The sequence below is a fragment of the Pteropus vampyrus genome, unplaced genomic scaffold (genome assembly GCF_000151845.1).
Source record: "Pteropus vampyrus isolate Shadow unplaced genomic scaffold, Pvam_2.0 Scaffold225, whole genome shotgun sequence".
Taxonomy (NCBI): Eukaryota; Metazoa; Chordata; class Mammalia; order Chiroptera; family Pteropodidae; genus Pteropus; species Pteropus vampyrus.
The window spans coordinates 2,426,429-2,433,637 of NW_011889006.1; the positions used below are offsets into that span (position 1 = coordinate 2,426,429).

General features: G+C 40.4%; 1 pseudogene; it reads right to left on the bottom strand.

Annotated features, from left to right (window-relative positions):
* Nucleotides 1-3,595: 3,595 nt before the first annotated feature.
* On the bottom strand, nucleotides 3,596-5,234 carry LOC105301029 (annotated as a pseudogene).
* Nucleotides 5,235-7,209: the final 1,975 nt, after the last annotated feature.

The window sequence follows — 7,209 nt, forward strand, 5'->3', positions numbered from 1 at the left end:
CTAGGTAGTATATGCTAAAGTCTTATTTTCTTTCATTTCTTTTTACTTCGTGCAACAGTCCTGTGGTTGGCACCATTACCCTCCTTTAGGGAGTGAAGAAATTGAGCTGGTGCTGATAACTGGCAACTAGAAATTGAACCCAGTCCATCTGACTACAGATTAGTCTCTTAACCACTGAGGTCACAGAAGGTCAGAGCTGCAAAGGCCTTTGGAAATGCTGTGATCCCTAAACCTGTTTAATGATAAAAATCACCTGAGGCCCTTTTTAAAAAAAATTCCAAATTCCTGGTCTGTAGGCACTGAATTAGAATCTTCCAGTAAAGGGGGCCTGGGAACCTGTGTGGTCAACAAGAGTGCTTGTTTGAAAACTAGGATCTGCTCTCAGAGAAGGAAAGTGACCCACCTGAGGTCACACAGCTAATCCCCTACAAATTCCTAATACCCTCTAATCCAGAAGCCAGACCATGCCCAAAAAAGATGAGACAATATTCCAGATGATCAAGCAATGTCACTTCTGGGTATGTATCCAAAATAATTGAAAGCGGGGTCTTGAAGAAATATTTGAACACCCATGCTCATAGCAGCATTATTTACGATAGCCAAAAGGTAGAAGCTGCCCAAGTGTCCATCAAAGGATGCATGGAACAAAATGTGGCATACACCACACAATGGAATATTATTGTCTTTAAAAGGAAGGGAATTTTGACATATGCTACACTATGGATGAACCTTGAAGACATTATGCCAAGTAAAATATGCTCATCACAAAAAGACAAATACTGTATGATTCAATTTATATGAGGGCCCTAGAATGGTCAAATTCATAGAGACAGAAAGTAAATGGTGGTTGCCAGTGGCTGAAAGGAGGAATGAGAAGTTACTGTTTAATTGGTACAGAGGTTCAGTTTTTTCAGAGGAAAAGTGTTCTGGAGATGGATGGTGGTGATGATTGCACAATAATATGAATTACTTAACATCACTTAACTGTACACTTAAAATGGTTAAGATTGTTAATTTTATGTTATTTGTATTTTACCACAATAAAAAAAAAATTGTGGGTGGGGAAAAAGACGAGACAATCTGTGCCCAACTCTGGAGGGTGATAGTGGTGAGGAGTGAGAATGTATGATTCTCTTCATTTTTTGAATGATTTCGTGAATAAATGTTATATGGATTTTAATGAGTATGTCAAATCACCTCTCTGCTTGAAAAGGATTGTACTAATAATGTATGGATATACTTTTTTTTCAGTAACTTCACCAACTTTGGGTTTTATTATTTCACTTTTTTTCTATTTAATGAGTAAGAGATGGTACTTCACTATTATTTAAATTGACATTAAAATTTATTAGTCCTAAAGTGGAAGGTCCAGAATTTACCAATGTCATTGACAGCCTCAGAATATTTTTCCCAAAATGTTAATTGCCAATTTATTATACTAAGTAAAATAAATCCATGTTTATTGTTAAAGTAAATCAGTAAAACTACTAGGTCTGTTATTGATTGTTTCTGCTTATTTAGCATGAATTCTAGGTCCTCAATTGGAGGCTCTCAAGGCAGAGGGATGGAGTTGGGGACTACATATGTAAAAACTGTTCGTTTTGCTATACCCTCACCCCCCACCCCCAAACACACACGCTGGTCTTCCCAGTGGCCATTATGTAACTCCTAGGTCACTCTCCTGGTAATAAGACAAAAATGGTCAATGAGAGGCTAGACACAGACTTCCCCTCTCCACTCGGTCCACCAAAAAGAGTCCTGTAATTGCCAGTCCAATTTCTCTTCCATCTCTTTTCTCTTCCTAAGAAAGACTGATGCTTCCATGTGGGAAAGTGGCTAAACTGAGCTGGATATGGAGGAGGAGGAGGAACATTTGTTTGTTTGTTTGTTTTGATTTTATTTAGTGGGAGATGGAGATTGAAATGAGCAGCGTAGAGCATCTTCAGGACATGAGGAAAGAGAGAGGAGAGGAAAGGGGATTTTTAATTAGAGTGACTGTGAACTATGGATACAACTCCTTTCAAAGTCCTTTAAGAAGTCCTTTAAGAAGTTTTCATTCTTTAAGAAAGAATGAAATTGTGTGTTAATTACTTTAGGCTGTAGGGTTGTATTTCTTGTATTAGTTACCATTCTGACACCAAATCACGTGCGACTGTGCTTTATTAGGGTTTCACCCTTATTAATGAACTTGGGCACGGGCTCTCCAACGTCCAACTTCCTGGTGTCTTGGCTCTTTGACAGCCCTCCCTGCCACCCACCACCAAGGCCACACCCTGGACCCTGTCATCACCCGAAACTGCTCCACCTCTGAAATTACATTTCAGACGTCTCTGATGACAGTCTCCTCTCCCACTTACCCACTTTCCTCCACCACACCTTTCCCTTGACCCCATTGGGAACTTCCAGCCCGTGGATCCCAATTCTTCTGCCCAAGCATCTTTTTCCCTTTTCTCTTGGTAATGAATGGCACCCACTTTTTCCTTGTAGGAAAATTCATTTTTTTCTCCCATATGGTTCAGCCGAGGCCGACCCTCCCCTCCCCCACTCCAGGGGCAGGCACATCTGGGTAATCATGTTACAGAACACTGGCCACAGCAATGGTCAAATGGTCATTCTAAGGAAAGCCAACCCAGGACTATTGCTGAAACTCCAGAGAAGGGGACGTTTTCTTTCTGCTCAGGTCGTTCAGCTGGCAGGACATAGCTTGGACTTTCTGGGGGCTGTTCTGGGGTCAAAAGCCTATAGGACAGTGAGAAAAGCTGTGCAAAGAAAGGAGATTCCAAATAGTCTTGTTGGAGTCTCTGGATCCAGCCATTCCTGGAAGTACCCTGGGTTTTTCAGATGTGTAAATTGCTATCTGAGATTCGTGAGTCAGGATTGGAGTCTAGGACCTGAAACGGACCTGACTATTATTACAGTGTTGTTTCAGCCGGGCTCTAGGTGAGGGGTTCCTAAGTGCGATGCTGATCAGAACAACCTGGAAGATTTTTTTCTTAAAACCTTTATGTGAAGGACAGCATACAAAAACGCATACAACATAAATGTACAAGTTAATGGATATTATAAAGCCAACTCCCATGTTACCTCGCCAAGGTCAAGAAATAGAACATTGTCAGCCCCTCCTCTCTTTCACAGGGAAGCGACTCCCTGACTTCTGTGTCAATCACGTCCCTTGATCATTTTCGGCCTGAGTATGCTTTCCTAAACACTGGTGTAGTTTTCCTGTTTTAGAATGTTGTATAAATGGAATTATTTATTAATCCGTTTTTTTTTCAAGGAATAATATTTAATAAGGTAGATAACATGCTTTTCTAACATATATTTTTATCATTGAAGCTAAAGCAAAAACATCCTGTTCATTGGGTGAAAATGGCCTGCTTTATGTGTGTACACAGACTGCAATTAAAAAAACACCGTAATTATAATTTCAGACTTTGGAATTTGAGTAGGTGCCAGGGTTCTCTCCCTTTTTTCATATGGGAAAGGAAAATTCCTCTGAAAATTATTTGAAGCTTGGACAAAAATTCCAAAGCTGTATTCTTAGGATCACTCTATAGACTCTTCATAATTCAGATGGTATAAGGGAAGCTTCAATTCACCCTTTTAGAGGAGACTTTCCAGCTTATATGATTGCATCGACCAAGAGCATGTTGGCAATCACAGGGCAGGAGCGAAGAAGCTGTTTCTTTACACAATAGTTATCCCATATACCTACTTCTGCTGCTACCATTGGCTCGCCTGTGTTTAAGCCCACACCCACAAGTTGACCTGAATTTGAATGTCTTGCTTGAACTTTAGCTAGTGTTTCCTGAAGGTCAAAATCAGAATTCTGAGCAAGAACCTTGGGAATGATGAGCAATGAGTCAGCAAATGCTTGAACTCCGAGTTGGGCCCTGCCCTGTACACTGGGCTTATATTCGATCAGGGCTTCTGCCATTGCCACGTCCACTGCACCAGCACCTGGAACTACACAGCCATCATCAACAGCATTTTTAACAGCCCTCAAGCCATCTCTTATTGTATCTTTGATTTGAGTGAGTGTATGCTTCTCCGGTCCTTTGACCAGAGGATTGTTACATTTCTCAATAAAGATGAACTTCTCTTCTCCCAACGTATACTCACAGGCAAGTCCTGCATGTCTCGACAATCAGGATTTAGACCATCGAAAGAATTTAGAGCTGTCTCACCACAAACAATAGTCAGCTTTTCCACATTTCTCCTTTTAGCTCTGCACAGAACTACAATGCCTTCTTTTGCAAGAACATCTAAGGAAAATGTGTCAATTCCCTTTTGATTAATAACAACAAATCCTTTATCTGAGTCACCACAGACTTTTTCAGTTCTATGATTTTTTAAATTTCATCTTTGATGAATTTCCTTTCAGCTTTTACTAGTTTCTCTCTCTTCTGCACTGTTATATATACATACATACATACATACATACATACATACATTCATACATACATACATACATATATGTATACATTATATATAGCCAGAATTCACTTTTTAAAATATATATTCTAATGACACACTGCATATGAGGATGTCTGCATCTTTTATTCTTTTTTTCATATCGCTATGTGGTGCCTCATGGTCCAAAACAAGACTTCTGATATAGCTTATATTGGTTTCAGATATATGTTTCATCTCCATAATCTCAACTGTGAAAAGATCAATAAGTTCGTCTTGTTTTTTAATGGCCAAATGGAGTCAGCTACAGCCTCTGTTAAGACATCAGCAAGTTCAGCATGAACTTTAGTGCATAGAGATGTTCTGGCCACATCCATGAGTGTTGCCTTGTCTACCTCTTTGCTTACTTTGACTTATTCCAAAAGCTAAAGTGCCTTTTTCTTTGCAGCTTCTACTCCTTCTGTTATTATTCCGGGATGAGGACCTTCAGAAGTGCAGAGAGCTGCCTGTTTCAGCAGTTCTCTGATGGTCAGGACTTTGGAAATGGTACCATCACCAGGGATGTCATCCTGGGCCGTTGCTACTTTGGCTATTAAGGAGGATGTCGGATGTTGAATTTGCATCTCCTGAAGCAGTACATTGCCATCTTTGGTAAGCTCGATGTCTCCGGCACCAGAAACAAGCATCTTCATGGTGGCTTTAGGCCCCAACTTGGTTCTCAGCATGTCCAGCAACTCCTGGGCCTCACTGATGATGACCACCAACACTGCCTAGGCTCAGGTCACCTTGGCCTTGGGGTTTGGGGTCTTCACGGCCGCCATAGCTGAACCAGTAGGAGGAGAGTATTTATTAATCTTAATGAAACCAAATTTGTCAGATTTTTCATTTAAGATTGGTGCTTTCGTGTCATGAAAAGAAATCTGTTACCATTCTGAGGTTTTTATCCTAAATCTTCTCTTTCACTTTCTATTATCTTTTATAATCTTTATTGTTCTGCTCTCCATATAATGACAACCCACCTGGGATTTGTTTATGGTGTGAGGTAAGGGTCCGGTTTCTTTTTTTCCTCTTATGAACACTTGATCTGTTTACTGAAAAGGCCCATCTTTCCTTGTACTCTTTAGTGCCACATGAATCACAACCCAAGTGTCAGTTTTTAGTCTTTTGCTCAGTCTGTCTCTCCTTGCACAAATATCACCCTCTCCGAATCACTGTAGTTTTATTAAAAGTCTTATTGCTCCAGTAGAGCAATATTCCTATATCGTTCTTTTTTAGGAAGCTATCTTTGGTGCTTTCATTTCCATATGTATTTTAGAATCAAGCTGTCACATTCTTCCCCCTCCCCAGCATGAAAAAAACAAAACAAAACATTTTTAATGGATTTTAATTTGATTACATCGAATCTATAAATCAATAAATTGTTTAACATGGAATCTTCTAATCCTTTTATTACTATTATTTTTAAAAGAGGCACATGTTAAGAAGAGAAGATATAGGATAGGGGGACCTAAAGTAATTACTTTTTCCAGCTTTATTGAGATATAATTGATATACAACCTTGTGTAAGTTTAAGGTATACAACTCGTTGATCTGATACATTTATATATTGCAAAATAATGACCACGACAGCATTAGCTAACACTTCCATCTTGTCACATAATTACCAGTTCTTTTGTGTGGTCAGAACATTTAAGATCTACGTCTTAGCAACATGTAAGTATATAACACAGTATTATTAGCTATAATCACCATGTTGTACATTAGATCCCCAGAACTTGTTAATCTTATAACTGGAAGTTTGTGCCCTGGAAGTTTGTCTTCCAATCCTTGAACATGATCTATATGTATATGTAATGTGTGTATGTGTGTATACTCAGGTGTATATGCACACACACATTTATTCAGTTAATTAAACATTTTTCTCTATGCTTTCTGCACATCTTTTGTTAGATTTATTCCTAGATAATTGCTGTATATTTTAATGCTGTTCAAGGGATTTATTTAAAGTTCAGATTCTTTGGCTCAATCTTTGGAAAGTCTGAGTGAGTAGTTCTGGGGTGGGCCCAGATGTGAATTTTGAAAAAGCTGTCCGCGTGATTCTGATGTGCAGCCAGGCTTGGGAACATGGGCCTCCCTGGGGCTCCACACATTATCTCTTGTCAAGCCTATTGGACCCCCTCCTCCTCCCCACTGGCCCAGCCCCATAAGCCTATGAACATGCTCAGCTCTCTATCTTGGAGTAAGTTCCCTAATCCCGTCTAGGTCCTGCCATCTCCTTTTTCTCTCATTCACAGCCATTTTTCAGAAGGGGTTGTCTACAGCTGTGATTTCCACTTTTTATGCTTGCATACTCCTTTAAATAAATTTGAAAACCCATGTAGCCCCTCACACATTTTAAAGTTGGTATCTAATTCAAACCACCCTTCTCCGCCCCTGTGTTGTTCTGGTCTACCAGGCAGGCTTGCCTCTTGACCCCCTCATGCTCCTCTACCCTCTGCAGGATGACTTCTGATGCCTGTATGCCACTACAGCTGCTCCGCTCAAGGTCTTTAGACTTCTATGTCACTAAATTGTGGGGACAGTTCCAGTCTTTGTCCTACCTGCCTTCTCTGTAGCATTTGAGGCTCTTGGCAGTCCCTCCTTTTCCAGGCCCTCTCCCTGGGTGCCCATGACATCACACTTCCCTGGCACCCCACCGCTCTAACAAGCTACTTTCTGACTGTGATGAGTGATTGAAGAGAACAGGCAGGGAGAGGTACCTGGGATAGAGGGTGCCAGAGCAGTTTCCTTGCCTCC